The 20300-nt window shown below is 39.9% G+C and overlaps 1 long non-coding RNA gene across 1 annotated transcript; it reads right to left on the reverse strand.

The window, feature by feature from the left end:
* Positions 1-590: 590 nt before the first annotated feature.
* Positions 591-20089, reverse strand: LOC132890775 (uncharacterized). The gene is made up of 3 exons (XR_009655240.1): positions 19970-20089; positions 19339-19489; positions 591-1489 (listed from the first exon to the last, which is right to left on the reverse strand). It is a non-coding gene; the product is annotated as an uncharacterized LOC132890775 (long non-coding RNA).
* Between the last annotated feature and the right edge of the window lie 211 nt (positions 20090-20300).

Here is a 20300-nt window from a genome sequence, read left to right on the forward strand (position 1 = left end):
TCCATGCTTTTAGTTAATGCAAACTGTATGGACCTACCATCTGGTTTAGCATTAAAAACGTAATATTTCAAGTATTAGTATTTTAATACTGATATGTAGGAAAGGGTGTGTTTCCTGGTGAGCAGACCATAGGTGTGGCTGCTTGTGTGCACAACAGCAAACTGTTGGTTTGTCAGCATGAGTCATCCTGTATGACTACAGTACAATACACACTGAGCCACTTGTGCAGAGAACGAAGCAAAAGAAAAGAACAAGGAGGGGCAGAGCAGGCTGAATTTTTAGGGTGTGTCCTCGGCTCAACTTCATAGGATAAGAGGAACAACTTGAAAAAAAAATCATAGGATTAATTAAACAGTGGAGAATAAAGCAGAATACATATAGAAAGTTTACTCAAATCCTGTTTTGTAAGTTTTTTGTTGAATGGCTTTAGTGTTGTCAATCAAAACAATTGTATTGCCATTACCTTAGCTGAGAACTGCAGAAAAGGCTGCAGTCATAATGATATATAAAAACAGCACACACAAAAAACAACAACCCTGTTCTCACCAACAAAGTAAGCAGTTTATTTCCACAGGAGGAGCATGTGCTGCTGTTTCATATCATTTGATAGATCATGGGATACTAGCTGCCTTAGCAACACTTGAGGCACTTACAGTACTTCAAAAACCTAATCATCAGTTCTGCATAATCAGAGATACATGTTGACATTTTTTTTCTGATTGACTGCATGGTCTCAGTCACGTTAGAAGGATTAAAATGTGATCTTTTCCAACTTCAGTAGATTTTATAATCATATCTTGCCAACTAAAGGTTAAGGTTAATTCTGTTGATTTTTAAGACATTTTGTAGTGATGTAAATTTTGGGGCCATATCGTTGCATATTATCGTGGGCACATGTGAATTTCATTAGCTGGTTGTTTTTCCTGAGAACAACAGGAGAACTGTGGAATCAGGCCATAATACGCCTCCCAAATTGGACAAAGGAAGAAGAAAACCAAATGACTGTTTGCACCAAAGAGCACTTTTCAGTTTTGCAAGAAACTTCAATGAGAATTGAGTTCTGGTTTAACACCATGTTTACAAAGGGAAGCACATTCTGGTTTAATTGCTTCAGAGAAGAATGCTTAATATACCACTGGTATGTACCTTTCTTTTCACATACACATGGAGACAGTAAAGGAATGTATACATGCAGATATGGTTTTCCTTTACCACATGCCCTTTGTGAAAAAGAGCAGCTATCTTTCTGTTACTCCCTTCCATATTTTGCTCACATACCCATCATTGTATCATACACACACCAAGATAAGCTTTATATAACATACAGAAATTTTAATTGAAGTCGGATGGCAAACCTCTGGCTGAGCTCTCCCTAACAGAAGTGCATATTAACCTTGGCCGTTGCTATGGACAGCGTTTCGTAAGTTTATTACCCCAGGATTCCTTTCATCAAGATCTTGTGATTCAGTGTAGCTTTTCCAAACGTCCACTAAAAAAAGAGGAAAGAGTGTAGAATGTCAGATGGATTGAATTGTGGTTTCCCCTGCAGATTATGACTCACCAACACGAGGGAGGGACAGGCCAAAAAAGGATTATTCTGGGATGGCAGCCATGGTAACATAATAAGCAAAGGGGAAGGTTTTTGACTGGATGTTTCCATAGCAATGGCCCTTGTGTGTGTATATATAAATGTGGGATGCCAAAACACTGGTTGAGAAGTAGTAAAAATTGGATACTGCGCAACCAAATGCATTGTGATACTTAAGGGGTGGTTTTAGCAATGCAATACCAGAGACTCTTCATATTCAAACTTTGCTTACAACTTTTTCAGCAAAGCCAGTTCAGTGTATAACACGAGCTTCACTGTTAATACCATAGTAGATAACTTATGCTTACAATAACAGCTTCTGAAATAAGTGTTGCCATTTATATCTTTATTTGAACTGAAATGCCATTTGTGTCACTCAGCTAAGAACTTTCACATCTCTAATTTTGCTTGGCTGGCACAGAACAATGCCGCACTTCTCCTTAACCTGAACAAGTTAGTATATCAGCACATTGCTGAACTTTTTTTTTTCTAAAGTATATTGTGGGGGTTTACATAGAAACATTAAGGATTCCTCCAGAGGGACAAACCAAAGAACCTTTAAAAGTCTTCAAGTGGCCCTCTCCTCTATAAGAGTATAGAGTTGTGGTAAATTCCTCCAAGCTTAAAGGACTTGGCTGCTTTTTCCCTGTACGTGGTACCCCACATACCGATTTAACATTCTAAGTGTCCCATCACGCGTCCACTCTAAATAGATCTTATTTGTGTGTTTGTGGTTGACATTACTGTGGTGAAAGCAATGTTTTAACAGTCAGATGCTTCCCTAAAGGGGGGCGGGACGGTGGTGTAGTGGTTAATGCTGTCGCCTCACAGCAAGAAGGTCCGGGTTCGAGCCCCACGGCCGGCGAGGGCCTTTCTGTGCAGAGTTTGCATGTTCTCCCCGTGTCCGCGTGGGTTTCCTCCGGGTGCTCTGGTTTCCCCCACAGTCCAAAGACATACAGGTTAGGTTAACTGGTGACTCTAAATTGACCGTAGGTGTGAATGTGAGTGTGAATGGTTGTCTGTGTCTATGTGTCAGCCCTGTGATGACCTGGCGACTTGTCCAGGGTGTACCCCGCCTTTCCCCTGTAGTCAGCTGGGATAGGCTCCAGCTTGCCTGTGACCCTGTAGAACAGGATAAAGCGGCTAGAGATAACAAGATGAGATGCTTCCCTAAAGGTACAACCCAATTAACCTAAATCTTATATACAGTGGGGCAAAAAAGTATTTAGTCAGCCACCAATTGTGCAAGTTATCCCAATTAAAAGATGAGAGAGGCCTGTAATTTTCATCATAGGTACACTTCAACTATGAGAGACAGAATGGGGGAAAAGAATCCAGGAAATCGCATTGTAGGATTTTTAATGAATTAATTGGTAAATTCCTTGGTAAAATAAGTATTTGGTCACCTACAAACAAGCAAGATTTCTGGCTCTCACAGACCTGTAACAACTTCTTTAAGAGGCTCCTCTGTCCTCCACTTGTTACCTGTATTAATGGCACCTGTTTGAACTTGTTATCAGTATAAAAGACACCTGTCCACAACCTCAAACAGTCACACTCCAAACTCCACTATGGCCAAGACCAAAGAGCTGTCAAAGGACACCAGAAACAAAATTGTAGACCTGCACCAGGCTGGGAAGACTGAATCTGCAATAGGTAAGCAGCTTGGTGTGAAGAAATCAACTGTGGGAGCAAGTATTAGAAAATGGAAGACATACAAGACCACTGATAATTTCCCTCGATCTGGGGCTCCACGCAAGATCTCACCCCGTGGAGTCAAAATGATCACAAGAATGGTGAGCAAAAATCCCAGAACCACATGAGGGGACCTAGTGAATGACCTGCAGAGAGCTGGGACCAAAGTAACAAAGGCTACCATCAGTAACACATTACGCCGCCAGGGACTCAAATCCTGCAGTGCCAGACGTGTCCCCCTGCTTAAGCCAGTACATGTCCAGGCCCGTCTGAAGTTTGCTAGAGAGCATTTGGATGATCCAGAAGAGGATTGGGAGAATGTCATATGGTCAGATGAAACCAAAATAGAACTTTTTGGTAAAAACTCAACTTGTTGTGTTTGGAGGAGAAAGAATGCTGAGTTGCATTCAAAGAACACCATACCTACTGTGAAGCATGGGGGTGGAAACATCATGCTTTGGGGCTGTTTTTCTGCAAAGGGACCAGGACAACTGATCCGTGTAAAGGAAAGAATGAATGGGGCCATGTATCGTGAGATTTTGAGTGAAAACCTCCTTCCATCAGCAAGGGCATTGAAGATGAAACGTGGCTGGGTCTTTCAGCATGACAATGATCCCAAACACACCTCCCGGGCAACGAAGGAGTGGCTTCGTAAGAAGCATTTCAAGGTCCTGGAGTGGCCTAGCCAGTCTCCAGATCTCAACCCCATAGAAAATCTTTGGAGGGAGTTGAAAGTCCATGTTGCCCAGCGACAGCCCCAAAACATCACTGCTCTAGAGGAGATCTGCATGGAGGAATGGGCCAAAATACCAGCAACAGTGTGTGAAAACCTTGTGAAGACTTACAGAAAATGTTTGACCTCTGTCATTGCCAACAAAGGGTATATAACAAAGTATTGAGATGAACTTTTGTTGTTGACCAAATACTTATTTTCCACCATAATTTGCAAATAAATTCTTTAAAAATCAGACAATGTGATTTTCTGGATTTTTTTTTCTCATTTTGTCTCTCATAGTTGAGGTATACCTATGATGAAAATTACAGGCCTCTCTCATCTTTTTAAGTGGGAGAACTTGCACAATTGGTGACTGACTAAATACTTTTTTTGCCCCACTGTATCCATTCCAGATCACAAACCAATCAACTATTTCGTTACTGTCCTTTAATGAAACTTATGTTTAAGATGCAGAATGTTTTTGGGTCTTATGCTACATTGTCGACCCACAACTAAACCAGCTTTTTGAAATTTCTTCATGGTTCTTTACATATCACATGGTGAAAGTTTTGTTTGGTGGACTGTACATCACTGACAGCCTCTTTACGCCCGGTCACACAGCACTCCGCATCTATATCACGTACAAAAAGATACAAAAATCTGGTGGACGTGGTCGTAAGTGGTAATTTTTGGTCAATTTTGGCTTTGCCATGCTTTGTACGGGGTATGGCCGTCGGCGGCTGTTTCACTGCTGCAGCACTGCCTAAGCACAGCTAACCAAGTCCAGCCACGTGTAAGGCTAAAAATAGGTTCACACGTGTTCGAACGCAGGGAAAAAAGCGACAAGTTACCACGGATAACCGCGGCCTCATCGCGTCTGTAGCACTGCCGATCACATGTTGAGCGCGGACGTAAAACGGGCACTCCACTGCCATAGCACTGCCAAATCACGGGTAACCGCGGCTCAGCGTCGTTGGAAGAGCGGCTTGCTGCGCATATAAAAGCGGTCGCGCACGGCTGTGTGCAGGGCTGGTTTCAGTCTCTGCACAATTTCATCGTACATCGCAGGAGGCATCCTCATAAAGTTCTGAAAGGCTCTTGGATCTTCGTTACGCAGCTCGACCATGAGATGGTCGTAAAGCCCAAACTGAGGTCTCCTCGCAATCCAGTCACGCACCCAGATGTTCCGTACCACCCTCCTCCTCCTCCTCCTTCTTCTTCTTCTCTCAGCAAGGATATGTTGAGCCTGTATCAGTTGGTTCTGTTGGTGCTGGAGCATTAAGATGAGGACATCACAGCGTTGAGGGTTCATGTTCACCCCTTGACATCTAGACTGCAAGTGCCGAGGTCTCAGAAAATTACGGTATTTATACATGCCGCAAATCAGAAGTGATGCAGAAGTGATTAGACAGTGATCAATCGAATTTAGAACTTGTTTGAGACGTCGTTTAACAGGCTTAGACAGTGCTATGTACGCGGAAAAATCCATTTCTCAGTGATAAGCCGCTAAACACACGCTATATCCCGTGATACCAACGCGTAACACCCGTCCGATGACCGTGCTCTGCCCGTGATAGACCGCCAAACTTTCGCGTCTTACCACATCTCCCCAAGTTTTAATAACGGCCGGGACACTGATTATCACGTGTTTTTCACGTGTGTTGCACGTCTTTACCACATGTGCCGGCCGTGGTTGTCCGCGGTCTAAAGTTTTGAGCAGTCCAAAACTTTTTGCCGCGTCCGACGCCGTTCCGATTTTCCCCTGCGTCCTGTCACGTCTGTATATCGACTGTAACACGTCTTAACTTCGACATCAACACGAACAACATCGTCTGCTTCACGGGAGAGCACTTTTTGACGGGTTTTGGCCGTGATAAAGCTGTAAAGCGCTGTGTGACCGGGCCTTTTGATCCAATGAAATTACTGTTTTTCCATCAGTGTGTCAATCAGATGGCTTAGTCATTTTAAAAGTCTCCTTACAATATCCAGGTATTTGTAATTACCATCCAATTAACCAGTGTTCTAGCACCTGGTGTGCTTCATCAGTGAAGAGTGACACTGATGGAATTTTAAAAATGCATGGAACTTAATGCATTGGGAATGTAGGGTGGAATTTAACAAATGCATGGAACAGCTGAGGTGGACAAAGTAGAGGTTTGGGAAGCAAACACTTTCTTCTAGCAATCTAAAAAAAACCTTTTTGAAGATGCACTAATATTTAGTTACTTTTAGTATAGTAGCATCAAGTTGTAATTAATCTGTTTTAGAACAAAACACTTGTTTGGTTTAAGACTTTGAACAGTACTGACTGGTCTCTTTGCACAAGATATGCCTGAGATCTGGAACTTTTTCAACTTTAAGCAATCAGTAAATGTCTGGCAATTTTTTATCTACAGTTTTGCTCCCTTTATTCTTTTTTGCACAAGAGACTTCCTATGAGCATTCCATTCCAGCCATAGTTTTCATTTTGACAGTTTCAGTCTTCCGTGAATAGTATTCACCTCAACTCTTGCACAGGTTAACCACAAGACTAACAATCAATAATCTGATAAGGCGTCTTAGTCTATGGACAGAAACGTCCTAAAAATGATCAAAATTAAATTATTTAAAGATGCTTCTGTACATAAAAGTCAAGTAGGTTATGTTTTTCTATCATATAAGTCATAGTCAAGTGACATGCCATTTCTTCAGGATCATGGTGCAAGACATAATACAGCAGCGTGGGACACAGGACTGTGTAAAATGAAAATACACAATAGTATGACATCAGTGTAGACCACTTGGAGAACTCCAATAGTAGCTACTCTTTGATATTTATGAAAATGTCTCTGAGCACTGTCATGTCAATACGTCATCATCGTCTTGACATGACAGTGCTCAGAGACATTTTCATAAATATCAAAGAGTAGCTACTATTGGAGTTCTCCAAGTGGTCTACATTGATGTCATACTATTGTGTATTTTCATTTTACAGTCCTGTGTCCCACGCTGTTGTATTATGTCTTGCACCATGATCCTGAAGAAATGGCATGTCACTTGACAGTGCTGTCATGTCAATACGTCATCATCGTCTTGACGATACACGAAAGAGAGATCATCGTCTTGCAATGGTAGGCTACATAGATGAGTTAATACCGTCCAACGCCTTCTATCTCTACTCCTGATAAGCCAGTCCATGCCCAGATTGTTGTACCAGCATATACGAGGTCTTCCACATTGTCTGTTGCCTTCAACAAGACCTGTCATTGTGCTTCTTTTGATGGTGTCATGTGGTTTCCTCATCATGTGACCAAAGTACCTCAACTTGTGGGATTTGATGTGGCATAGCAGCTTGCTTTCTGTTCTGGCCAAGCGGTAAACCTCTTCCATGGTCATCTTCCTTGTCCACGATATCCACAGTAACGTGCTTATGCATTTATTTTCAAAAGCCTGGATTCGTTTCTCTTCCTCTTTCTTCAATGTCCAGGCCTCGCAGCCATAAGTTGCTACCGGCCAGACCAAAGCTTTCATCAAACACAGCTTGGTGTTTGTGCTGACAGCTTTGTTTTTCTATATTCTTGTCAACTTTACCATCACCGCCATGCCCATGGCCAATCTTAATTTGACCTCTCCCATGTGCTCTGCACTGTTCTTAACTGTACTTCCCAAATATACGAAGTTGTCCACTTGTTCCGGCCTTCCGCCTTCCACTGAGCTCTCGAGCACTTCATGAGTATTCGTCATTACTTTTGTCTCTCTCTGAGCACTACCTTAAGCTTTAAAAGCATACAGAGTAGTTCATTTGAGTTTGAAGCTCACTTAATTTAAGTGCGTAATGCTGTTAAGAAACTGGTGCAAAAAATTTGGTTAATTGTTTCAATATGGAAAACTTAAGAAATATCAATTTCAAAACATATCACCATTAAGCACGTGAGCAAGTCCTTAAATGTTCATTCTAATAAAAAGTAACCATGCCAACACAATACAAAAGAAAAAAATCTTAAATTCTGAAAGTTGTGGTAAATGCTGAGTAGTACAGTGTGATTCATCCATAATCCAGAAAAAGGAAGCTATTGAGTGTACTGCAGTTTCAAATTCACTTTGTCACAGAATGGGCAATTCCACAATCAGGGTGCTGTGGGTGGGCCACAAATATTAAATTTACAAAAATGAAAAAAGAAAATAAGAGAATTTAAACATACATAAAGTATCCTTCTCAACAACGTATGTGCATGTTTTAGATAAATAACTTAACAATTAATAAAACATAAGTTAAATCTTCTGTACCAGCCACTTTAACTACACTATCTTGAAATAATCATTAAAAAACTAACTAAAAAAGAAAAAAATGACTACATTTAAGATCTCATGTTTGAAACATACATTTTCATGAGTTATTCATTATGGGTTATGAAAAATGTACAGTTAAGTTGTGTTCCACAACATTCATTTAACCCTATTATCTGAACATACTCAACAGGAGGTTGGATCAAGTAATTTTCCTGAAGATCATAAGTAGGTTCTCTTATTTTTACTACTTTATTTTCAATTATCTTGTGATGTTGACTGATGAAGTCACTTCTGTAAAACCATTGGAAGGACTAATATACACATTCCTTTAGTATGCATGATAGTTAACCATATTTTGTGTATTCACTAAAACTCTGTTACTGTCAACACAGTTAAGAGCAAAACACAGCCACTGTCAGCAAAGAAACCTTGAAAAGAACATGTGTAATGAAAGATTTTTGCCTGAGGTGTCCTTTTTTTTTGAATGGTTAAATGCATGCTTTCTTGAATTCAAAGATGCAAAATTATTTTATAAATAAATAAGTCCAATTTTAGTGCTAGTTGCACCCCAATTTTGGAATCACCATTACCATTTTAATATACTGATATGCATATACATGTGTTGCTAAATTGTTTTTTGTTAAAGTTAGCAGTTGTATTCAATGATACATATTTAAAAAAACAAAACAAAAAACAAAACAGTTCCTATACAGTGACAACAACACTTCCAGAAACCCATTTATACAAACCCAGAAGAGGAAGTCATACTTTCAGATCACATTAATGTGGCCCTTTTAAATCAGTGCCACACCCATCCTTTCAAATACCAAGATTTGCATAGCTTACAACAAAGGTAAAGCTCGGGAAATAGTAAAATGGAAAAACTTACAATTGGCAAGAATTGAGAGTAACATTCATGTAATTGAAGATTTTCATGTATACAAGGTGCTCTGTTGGTACATGCTGTATGTATTGAGTACTGTATATATCCATGGGTAGCAACTTGCCTAACCACTTCTTGAAGCAACATTGTGGAAGATAAACAATATCGCAGCCTCAAATTATTCAGTGTGCTCAGCTTTTAAACCACACCTCTCTATAGACAAGATGATAGAAAGGATGAAATCACTCGATATTTTATACATCATACTGAACCGGGAATTTCCACACATAGAAAAAATGGTTTTTGGATTGTGGCCATTTTGATTTGGAACAAGGTAGTCAAGACATGAGGTAATTGGATCCATTTATGCCTTAGGCCTTTATTATAAAATCATAAGTTAACTAATCTTTTTGCATATTAGATGTTTTCTATTTCCATTCCTACTACATATTAGATATACAAAATTATTTAAAGTAACTCTCACTGAGATGTCAGATAGTGAGTGACCACCATCCAGTGAACAAAACTAACAGCTATCCCCTTCGGACACAAGGAAAAATGCTATGGAACTTCATGCTATGGAACTTCATGTGTACAATTGTACAAATTATGCCCGAAGGGGATAAACAAATCCTTGGTACAGGTCTGTGCTGATAACCTGTGTAATGCCATTTTGGACATGCTGTGCTTTCATAGCACCAAAGTACTGGCACATGCTGGAGTTAAATTAAGATGGATTTGTTGACGCTATTGTCAAGACTTTGTGAGAATTATAAGGTGGGGAAGTTGTACCTAATGTGCAAGTTTATAATGTAACCCTATAGGTGACACGGGTGGCATGGTGGTGGAGTAGTTAGCACTGTCGCCTCACAGTAAGAGTGGCCGACGGGGGCTTTTCTGTGTGGAGTTTGCATGTTCTCCTTGTGTCTGTATGGGTTTCCTCCAGGTGCTCCAGTTTCCCCCACAGTTCAAAGACATGCGGTTAGGTTAACATGGGGCAGCCTTGGCCTGAGGTTGGGCTGAAGTACCCTTGAGCAAGGGTACCTAACCCACAACTGCTCCCTGGGCACTGTAGCATAGCTGCTCACTGCTCTGGGCATGTGTGTGTGTGTGTGTGTGTGTGTGTGTGTGTGTGTGTGTGTGTGTGTGTGTGTGTGCTCATTGCTCACTTGTGTGTGTATGTTCACTGCTTCAAATGGGTTAAATGCAGAGGTTAAATTTCATTGTGTGCTTAAGTCTGTGCTTGAGTGTACGTGTAACAAATAAAGGCTTCTTGGCTACAGCATTTAAATTATTTACAATAATAGTAACATAAGGGCATTACATCATGGTTTGTGACTGCATAGCAATTCTATCCATCCATCCATCCATCCATCCATCCATCCATCCATTATCTGTAGCCGTTTATCCTGTTCTACAGGGTCACAGGCAAGCTGGAGCCTATCCCAGCGGACTATGGGCGAGAGGCGGGATACACCCTGGACAAGTCACCAGGTCATTGCAGGACTGACACATAGACACAGACAACCATTCACACTCAATTTAGAGCCACCAATTAGCCTAACCTGCACTGGACTGTGGCGGAAACCGGAGCACCCGGAGGAAGCCTACACGGACACAGGGAGAACATGCAAACTCCACACAGAAAGGCCCTCGTCAGCCACTGGGCTCGAACCCATGACCTTCTTGCTGTGAGGCGACAGTGCTAACCACTGTGCCACCCACATAGCATTTCTAATTGGGCCTAAATCGTATTCCAAATTTCCATGCAGCATAATTGTAATACACTACTATAGTATGCTTCTCAAAATGGGATTCATAATATTTATCATTATTTGTAAGTAGGCTTACAAATAATGTCAGTTTTGACCAGATGTGTTCTGTTGGTAGAAAATTATAAAAAGTTTTCTGGCTCAAAATATTATTCTACAAATTTAAATAACAAATCTATTATTTAAATAGTTGGAGTAGTTGAATCCAAAAATACTTTAACAATACTCCAACTAATAATTGGAGTATTTGAAAAGTTCATAAAATAAAATTTGATTGGATTAGTGGAATTTATTTTTATAGTTAAGAGGGCCCTGGTTGCAAATATTTAAGAAACCTATGAAATATGTTGTGAATTTTCAAAAAGTATGCAGCTGTATATAGTATTTACGTGAATCACAGATTAGACCAGCATAATGTTTAAGACAGCTTTTTAGACAATTTCTATGGATACACTAACTTTTCTTGTTTGACATTTTGAAGTATTGTTGAAGTGTTCTGGATGGGACCACAGACTCTTGCACACCACCTCCCCCTTTGGTAATCTGAGCCTAAAGAGTTATGTATGGGGTCTCAAGTCCAAACATGCAGGGGCTGTCTGTTTTCTCTCTTCCCTCTAATGCCTACACTGAAAAATCACCCAGCAAAATCCTTTTTAGGGGTGAACACTACAAAGCAATTGCCATGCTTAAAGCTAGCATTTAAAATATAAGCCAAAGTGTTTGCAAACTCAACAAGTGATAGATGGCAAAGGACAATTTAAGTTGACACACCTTCCACATATTTCCCTTCAGCACCCTGACCTCCAACCCCTTTACTGGGATTTTGAAATATTCCAGAAAGGCACTTTTCTGCCTTGCATTTTTGAAATGCATACGCAAATGTGACTTCGTCACACAGCTCACAGCCTTAACGCCAAAGGAATGTATGCCATAATATAAGTTAAAGCCTGTAAATAAGATCAGGTGGCTTATATTTGATTCTAAACAAGAGTGTCAGAGAGATGCTTTTTTCAAATGCAGTTTTTCTTGACCTGATTCCAAACAAGGCCTGTTATTTTTTCCTGGCAGAACAGCATGGTGACTGACTCTAAGGGAAAATCCCAAGATCAGCACAACACCATGCAAACTACTTCCAGAGATGATATACTATATAGACTCCTCTTCTTTCCAGTCTTGTGCTTCAACAGCTAGAATCTCATATTTGCTTTTCATGATTGCTTATTTTTGTCGAGTACCGAGGAACATGGTAAATTCAAGAAGAATATAAACTCTGATTCACCTTTGCTGCCATGTAAAGGTGCAATTTAACCATATAGTATTATTAAAGTAGTTTTCTACATTCATAAAATAGGCACTCAGTTCTAAAACTGACAGTGATCAGTCTCTTTTTAGATATGCCAAACAGATGCATGCCACACTTTTGCCCTCACATGGGACATATTAAAAGTGAATGTATAATTTAGAAAACGTTGGTCACACTCGCTCAGTAATACTTCTTAGCACCAGCCTGTTGCAGACCAGCAGATCTCAGACAGGAGGTATGTGCTGGGGAAAGAGATGGGGCGGGGAGAACATCATGCAGCCAAGAAGGCAGAGGGGAGCTGGTTGGGCTTGTGTGTACGTGTGTATGTGCGCATGTTTGGCAGATATGGGAACAGAGGTGAGAAATCCAGGATTCTGCGTAGTCACTTTTGGCAAACAGCTCAAACAAGCCATGAATACTTATTTCATAAGCCATTTAACCCATGAAGTGAGTGAACAAATACAAAGGAAGCAGAGATGAGGCCATGACCATCTTTCCAAAAGCAAGGAAGTTTTTTTGGCAAATGTTCTATCACTCACTTCCCTTTTTCTTTTTTTCCTTGCTGTTAACAGGTTTCCACCCTCCCCAGTGTCAAATAACAATTGAATTTCTAAAACTAAAACAATCCAGGCACGACTGACTTTAACTAGCCAGAACAAAAGATAAGAATGTGATAAGGTAGAGGGTGAAGTAAGGCTCCTCAAATTATCTTGTTTTGTTAGAAATCTGGCAAACGTCAAGCAAGGAGGAACATTTGTTAACCTTGTGAGAAATGATAGTTAGTTATAACAGTAACCTAGAAGCAGCCAAAGGCTGTATGTTTTAATCCAGCAAAGCATACACACACTAAATATATCTCATCAATTAGTCTGAAAACAGAGACCATCTGATTAAACGAGTGGTGTAGCTCCTGCCTGGTTGGGGGGGGGGGGGGGGAATGCAGTCAAGCCTGCTATAATCTGTAGGTTATATTACCGGTACTTGTTACTTCTTGTCAGAGACAGCGCTACTTAATAGAGTGGCATCCAATATTGTTCACAAAGGGTGGCTGCAGGCTTTTTGTTCCAATCAAAAAGGAGCCACACCTGACAACACCTGTTTAATCAGCTAACCTTGGCCTTCTTTAAAACAATAAACAACAGCCACACCAGATCTTTGCAGGTAAGATTGGATAGCCCTTACCTAATAAGTGACGTAAGCAGCTATTCAGTGTATGTCAGCTAACAGGAATATTAGCCTAATAAATGTTGACATGTTGTTAATAAAGTTTGAAACAGTTTCTTTTTCCACAATGAGTAAAAATAAAATCAATAATGCATAATTACTAAAAGTCCAAATAGTACACCAGACTATCTATTGTGTCCCTTTATGTATTACTTATAGTACTTGTGTATACACACTATTCAGTTTACAGTGCACTAAATTTTGGATGAATATAGTTAACAGGCTAAAATAATTTCTCTTTCTAGCTAGAGTCCTCCAAAATATAGTCACCTCAAACAAGGTATGAATTGTTGATACTGATTGGCCTTCTGCTGAAGTGTCTACAGAATGTATATATTTGCCAACAAAACTTTGGCAACAATGTTTTCTGCTGTAAATGGTAAAATTAATTAAGGGTGAATATTTTAAAGTATGGTGAACGTGCTACAGCTGCTGAGATGCTTAGGTCTATACAGTAGTTAGTGTAGTGTTCTGCGACATTCTGCATACTATTAGACAAAGTTAAGGATGGATAAATCCAGCTATTTTTCTGGTGGTTTTGCATTGCATTCTGGATTGTCTTTTGTTGTAGGATACATGAATATCACATTTTTGTAGATAAATTAATAAAATGTGTACATTTTCCCTTTTTGTGCCTAAACAATACAGGGGATGCACACATTTGTAGCTGTACTGTATGTAAGTACCAGAGGTGGACAAAGTACCCAACTTCATTACTTAAGTCAAAGTACAGATCTCACTGGTCAAATGTTACTCCGATACAAGTGAAAGTTGTCCAGTGAAATTTTTACTTAAAGTACTGAAGTATTTGCTTTTAAAAATACTTAAGTATTAAAAGTACATTTGTCAATGCATTGTTTTATTATTGCCACAACGTTTACAAAACCTAATGCTGCTACCAAGGACAGACATGTGAATTCACAAAATGAACGCATGCTGTGCACCATGGTGGTTTAACGTTAAGCTAGCTAGTCAGTGAAACGCCACCTGACATGCTAGCAAACTCTTTTCAAACTCAAAATCATATTGGGTAGCTAATGCTACTAGAAAAGAAAGATTTCTGCATTCTGTTTATTTGGCAAGATTATGCTGAAATACATTTCTGAAAGGACTTCAAATAAGTTAGTTATTCGTGCTAGTATAACTCCATTTTTAACATGCTAAAGTTAACTAGCTACAGTGGTGCTTGAAAGTTTGTGAACCCTTTAGAATTTTCTATATTTCTACATAAATATGACCTAAAACATCAGATTTTCACACACGTCCTAAAAGCAGATAAAGAGAACCCAGTTAAACAAATGAGACAAAAATATTATACTTGGTCATTTATTTATTGAGGAAAATGATCCAAAATTACATATCTGTGAGTGGCAAAAGTATCTGAACCTTTGCTTTCAGCATCTAGTGTGACCCCCTTGTGCAGCAATAACTGCAACGAAGCATTTCCGGTAACTGTTGATCAGTCCTGCACACTCTTGGAGGAATTTTAGCCCATTCCTCCGTAAAGAACAGCTTCAACTCTGGGATGTTGGTGGGTTTCCTCACATGAACTGCTCGCTTCAGGTCCTTCCACAACATTTCGATGGGATTAAGGTCAGAACTTTGACTTGGCCATTCCAGAACATCATTAACTTTATTCTTCTTTAACCATTCTTTGGTAGAATGACTTGTGTGCTTAGGGTTGTTGTCTTGCTCCATGACCCACCTTCTCTTGAGATTCAGTTCATGGACAGATGTCCTGACATTTTCCTTTAGAATTCGCTGGTATAATTCAGAATTAATTGTTCCATCAATGATGGCAATCCATCCTGGTCCAGATGCAGCAAAACAGGCCCAAACCATGATACTACCACCACCATGTTTCACAGATGGGATAAGGTTCTTATGCTGGAATGCAGTGGTTTCTTTTCTCCAAACATAATACTTCTCATTTAAACCAAAAAATTCTATTTTGGTCTCATCCGTCCACAAAACATTTTTTCAATAGCCTTCTGGCTTGTCCACATGATCTTTGGCAAACTGCAGACAAGCAGCAATGTTCTTTTTGGAGAGCAGTGGCTTTCTCCTTGCAACCCTGCCATGCACACCATTGTTGTTCAGTGTTCTCCTGATGGTGGACTCATGAACATTAACATTAGCCAATGTGAGAGAGGCCTTCAGTTGCTTAGAAGTTACCCTGGGGTCCTTTGTGACCTCGCCGACTATTACACGCCTTGCTCTTGGAGTGATCTTTGTTGGTCGACCACTCCTGAGGAGGGTAACAATGGTCTTGAATTTCCTCCATTAGTACACAATCTGTCTGACTGTGGATTGGTCGAGTCCAAACTCTTTAGAGATGGTTTTGTAACCTTTTCTAATCTGATGAGTATCAACAATGGTTTTTCTGAGGTCCTCAGAAATCTCCTTTGTTCATGCCATGATACACTTCCACAAACGTGTTGTGAAGATCAGACTTTGATAGATTCCTGTTCTTTAAATAAAACAGGGTGCCCACTCACGCCTGATTGTCATCCTATTGATTGAAAACACCTGACTCTAATTTCACCTTCGATTAACTGCTAATCCTAGAGGTTCACGTACTTTTGCCACTCACAGATATGTAATATTGGATCATTTTCCTCAATAAATAAATGACCAAGTATAATATTTTTGTCTCATTTGTTTAACTGGGTTATCTTTATCTACTTTTAGGACTTATGTGAAAATCTGATGATATTTTAGGTCATATTTATGCAGAAATATAGAAAATTCTAAAGGGTTCACAAACTTTCAAACACCACTGTATGTGTAAACGTTAGCTGTGGACAAGGCTATGGGAACTTGGCGGGCAAATCCATAGAAAGTCATTTCACTAACCAGACTGCATAGCTATGTTTGCAACGTTATCACTAGCTCTAAAAGCACAGACAACTTCATTGCAAGCTTTCTCTTGGAATAAAATGTTTATATACCTCAATATGCTTCCACAGGTTGGACAGCGAGTTTTTGTAGGCTGTGATGTTGTTCATTTTCGGCAAACAAACCAAACATTTAAAATTAAACGCACCTTTAATCCTTTCAGAAAACTGAAACATCGGTTCCAGGTATGACCAGGAAAGTGTGCATTCCCCAGAAGAACTGCCTCCTTTCATTCTGCCATCAACTGATTGTGTTCAAATAATGCTGGTGAGAAATATTTGAGCTTGATTTTATAGTCTATGGATAGTGATTACTGATAGGCTGTCTCAGTGTCACCTGCAAAAAAACCAATCACGTTTTAGAAAAGAAAAGAAACAAGAAGACAGAGTCATCTGTGTCCCCCACCCTATGTTCCAACTATATACCAAGTTTCAAGATATGATTTGTCACATTTTTCAAGTTCTGCTGCAGGAAACCAACCCTACCTCTTTACACTGACCTCAGCAGCCCATGGCATAAGCCCACCGCACCTTTGGTCCAGGTGAGCTAAAAATTAAAATATCTCACATTTCTTCGTATCAAAAGGCACATATACAGTGGGGCAAAAAAGTATTTAGTCAGCCACCAATTGTGCAAGTTCTCCCACTTAAAAAGATGAGAGAGGCCTGTAATTTTCATCATAGGTATACCTCAACTATGAGAGACAGAATGGGGGGAAAGAATCCAGGAAATCACATTGTAGGATTTTTAATGAATTAATTGGTAAATTCCTTGGTAAAATAAGTATTTGGTCACCTACAAACAAGCAAGATTTCTGGCTCTCACAGACCTGTAACTTCTTCTTTAAGAGGCTCCTCTGTCCTCCACTCGTTACCCGTATTAATGGCACCTGTTTGAACTCGTTATCAGTATAAAAGACACCTGTCCACAACCTCAAACAGTCACACTCCAAACTCCACTATGGCCAAGACCAAAGAGCTGTCAAAGGACACCAGAAACAAAATTGTAGACCTGCACCAGGCTGGGAAGACTGAATCTGCAATAGGTAAGCAGCTTGGTGTGAAGAAATCAACTGTGGGAGCAATTATTAGAAAATGGAAGACATACAAGGCCACTGATAATCTCCCTCGATCTGGGGCTCCACGCAAGATCTCACCCTGTGGGGTCAAAATGATCACAAGAACGGTGAGCAAAAATCCCAGAACCACATGGGGGGACCTAGTGAATGACCTGCAGAGAGCTGGGACCAAAGTAACAAAGGCTACCATCAGTAACACACTACACTGCCAGGGACTCAAATCCTGCAGTGCCAGACATGTCCCCCTGCTTAAGCCAGTACATGTCCAGGCCTGTCTGAAGTTTGCTAGAGAGCATTTGGATGATCCAGAAGAGGATTGGGAGAATGTCATATGGTCAGATGAAACCAAAATAGAACTTTTTGGTAAAAACTCAACTTGTTGTGTTTGGAGGAGAAAGAATGCTGAGTTGCGTCCAAAGAACACCATACCTACTGTGAAGCATGGGGGTGGAAACATCATGCTTTGGGGCTGTTTTTCTGCAAAGGGACCAGGACGACTGATCCATGTAAAGGAAAGAATGAATGGGGCCATGTATCATGAGATTTTGAGTGAAAACCTCCTTCCATCAGCAAGGGCATTGAAGATGAAATGTGGCTGGGTCTTTCAGCATGACAATGATCCCAAACACACCGCCTGGGCAATGAAGGAGTGGCTTCGTAAGAAGCATTTCAAGGTCCTGGAGTGGCCTAGCCAGTCTCCAGATCTCAACCCCATAGAAAATCTTTGGAGGGAGTTGAAAGTCCATGTTGCCCAGCGACAGCCCCAAAACATCACTGCTCTAGAGGAGATCTGCATGGAGGAATGGGCCAAAATACCAACAACAGTGTGTGAAAACCTTGTGAAGACTTACAGAAAACATTTGACCTCTGTCATTGCCAACAAAGGGTATATAACAAAGTATTGAGATGAACTTTTGTTATTGACCAAATACTTATTTTCCACCATAATTTGCAAATAAATTCTTTAAAAATTAGACAATGTGATTTTCTGGATTTTTTTTTTCTCATTCTGTCTCTCATAGTCGGGGTATACCTATGATGACAATTACAGGCTTCTCACATCTTTTTAAGTGGAAGACCTTGCACAATTGGTGACTGACTAAATACTTTTTTGCCCCACTGTACATTACTTAATCAACACATATACCAACTTTCAAGACCATACCACTCATAGTTTTCAAGTTCTGCTACAAAAACAAAACCTACCCCTAAGACTAACCTGAGAGACTAGGTCTGAAATTGTTTCCATGGAAACATGAAAAATTTAAATTTCTCAAATATCTTAGTATGAAAAGGTACATCTACATCACCTTGTTAACATGTATACCAAGTTTCAAATACGTATCATGAATAGTTTTGGATATATGCTCCGGAAACAAACATTGCTCTTAGAAACTAAGTCAAAATCTGTTTATGTAAACATTTGAAAAATACTTTTCTTCAAAAATCCAAAATAGCAAAAGGTACCAGTTCACATCTTGCTTGATATGTATACAAAGTTTCATGAAGATATCGTCAATAGTTTTAAAAATAAGGCCCAGAAATGAAAGCGTGGCCGGACGGACCCCGTTTCTATATCCCCCGCCAAACTTCGTTTGGGCAGGGGATAAAAACATTCACTTTCAAAATTACTTCATAATAACAAGTAACGAGGTAGTGGAGTGAAAAATACGATATTTACCTTTCAAATGTAGTGAAGTTAAAGTCATAAGTTTAAAAAAAAATTAAAATACTCAAGTAAAGTACAGATATTCAAAAAGTGTACTTAAGTACAGTACTCAAGTAAATGTACTTTGTTACTGTCCACCTCTGGTAAGTACTTGTGCTGTTTAATCAGTACTATTGTATAAATGAAATTTTCAAAATAATCAAATGAGAAACTCTTTATTAAAATCCGTCAAACATCTTATTACCTAGGGCAGCACGGTGGTGTAGTGGTTAGCGCTGTCGCCTCACAGCAAGAAGGTCTGGGTTCGAGCCCCGTGGCTGGCGAGGGCCTTTCGTGCGGAGTTTGCATGTTCTCCCCGTGTCCGCATGGGTTTCCTCCAGCTGCTCCGGTTTCCCCTACAGTCCAAAGACATGCAGGTTAGGTTAACTGGTGACTCTAAATTGACCGTAGGTGTGAATGTGAGTGTGAATGGTTGTCTGTGTCTATGTGTCAGCCCTGTGATGACCTGGCGACTTGTCCAGGGTGTACCCCGCCTTTCGCCCGTAGTCAGCTGGGATAGGCTCCAGCTCGCCTGCGACCCTGTAGAACAGGATAAAGCGGCTAGAGATAATGAGATGAGATGAGATCTTATTACCTATAGTTAATTAAAATAGACAAATCTAATGTGCAGCTTGGATTTCCAGTGTATATGAAAAACAGCAGTTAGATGCCTGAAAAGATTGTGCAAAACTATACCAACTGTACATAAATACCACAGACAAATTATGTTTATTCCTCCATCATCTCCATCCTACCTGGTTTCAAAGTAAAATTATTATTATTATATAATTATGTTTATGCAAATTATGTTTATTCCTCCATCATCTCCATCCTACCTGGTTTCAAAGTAAAATTAGTCATTCTGATTGGGAGAGTCCTAATTCAAATCTTGCTCAAGGTCCCAAAAGGTCTCAGCAGAGATTCAGCCTCATGGACTACAACAAAAAGTAGACTGATTTCATGTAAACTTAACTTACAGGATTTAAACTGCAGTAAACCTCAATAATAATCTCTGCTTTGACTGCTCAAATAGAATCATGATTACAGTGTGCCATAAAGCTTGCAGCCTTGATAGCCATTAAAAATATTTATAGTGAAGGCAAAGCTCTGCCTTTCAAAGAGTTTGCTATGGCTGATGAAATCCAGCCCCTCCCTGCATACTACAAG

Source organism: Neoarius graeffei, chromosome 8, assembly GCF_027579695.1.
Source record: "Neoarius graeffei isolate fNeoGra1 chromosome 8, fNeoGra1.pri, whole genome shotgun sequence".
In the NCBI taxonomy this organism is placed as follows: Eukaryota; Metazoa; Chordata; class Actinopteri; order Siluriformes; family Ariidae; genus Neoarius; species Neoarius graeffei.